The following is a 1,519-nucleotide window of genomic DNA, read 5'->3' as shown; positions in this document are numbered from 1 at the left end:
GCTGCTCGCCTCTCGCCCTCGCCTGCACACGGCACCGCTCGCCCCGCTCCAGCGATTTCCGGTTTCTTCTTCCCCGCATTCTTTTGCATTGCAGCTTTACCGGAATGCTTTCTGCGACTTGTTCTCCGCACTGCTATACAGCTATATAGCTGTAGCTCCTCGTGTGGCGGTTGGAGGGTTGTTGTAGAACGCCCGTACGTCCCGCTTCCCCGCTGGTCCGAGGAGGGGTGACCGCTCTCGAAAGCATCACTTTTGGCTTGTCGGGTCCGACTATAACGACATTCGCGCGCCGCCCACTGCGTCCACAAGACGGTGTCGCTCCTGCCTGGTGCTTTAGTAGTCCGCTGGTGTCCGATTGTGCCACTCTGAAGCTTCCACGGAGTTTTCCTGTCTACAACGTACCTTCTTCGGGTAAGTCCTAGTCCCAACTGCTTGCGTTCGAGTGGGGAATTAATTTGGGTACGTAGCGTACGGTCCATGGAGCATTTGGTAAACCTGAAGTGCAGAAGAATGCGGAGAACAAAGAAACGGAAGTCACCATACTGCAGCAGGAGTTCCGTTGCCTTGTTCCCCGCATTCTTTTGCATTTCAGCTTTACCGGTATGCTTTATTTCGTGATATTTCTACTGCCATTTCGGCTATTTCACGGTTATCTCAAGTGACTCCGCCCGCGCTTGCTGCAACATCGGTTTACAGCGGAACCAAGGTTGAGGCGAGGCCACGTATTGCGTAATAGGCTTTACAACATTTCGCAATCTTTCCCCTGTGATGCTGCACTCGACTAGAATAGAAGAACAAGTTAAAACCTTATTGCGTGGAGCTGGGGTTAGCGATGACCCCAGTGCGCAATGACTATATCGTACAGTAATGATAACACTTCGATATCGTAGTCGACAGTGTATCGAAATCAGAACGTTAACGACACAAAATTGGTGCTTATTTCGATACATTGTCGACTACGACATCGAAGCGTTATCGTTACGATATAGTCATTGCGCACTGGGACATAACGAGGTGTTTACGATGTACGGTCTTCTGGTCGAGCCGAGCCCCAGAGTATCCTCCGACCCGTTGCTGGCCTGTCTGCGGATCTCTCGGGTTCTATCAAGATAAGGCAAATGCTGACGATCAGCACGACAGCAAGTCAGCATCAGCGTCAACAAAAGAAGATCTCCAGAACTGCGGTTGGCCATTTGTGCACGAAGGTGCCCAATCACAGTTCTGGCGATCTTCTTTTGATGACGCTGATGCTGACTTGCTGTCGTGCTGATCGTCAGCATTTGCCTTATCTTAATAGAACCTAGGTGTTATTTTGGATGATATGTAGCAATCAACGAATAGGGTATTTCAAGGGAGCGCTGCCCGGAACTAAGAAGAACAAACGCGGATACAGAGAGCGGTGGTGTGGGGGCGGGCACGCGGAGAAGAGCGCGGGTGTAGGGGAGCCTCCCCGCCCGCGCTGCGTTGAAATACCCTATGGACCATTCCACCGAATGTGGAAGAAGAAAGGAAAGAATCA

The sequence above is a fragment of the Frankliniella occidentalis genome, unplaced genomic scaffold, assembly GCF_000697945.3.
Source record: "Frankliniella occidentalis isolate FOCC.00 unplaced genomic scaffold, Focc_3.1 Scaffold68, whole genome shotgun sequence".
Classification (NCBI taxonomy): Eukaryota; Metazoa; Arthropoda; class Insecta; order Thysanoptera; family Thripidae; genus Frankliniella; species Frankliniella occidentalis.
This window is presented reverse-complemented; position numbering follows the sequence as displayed.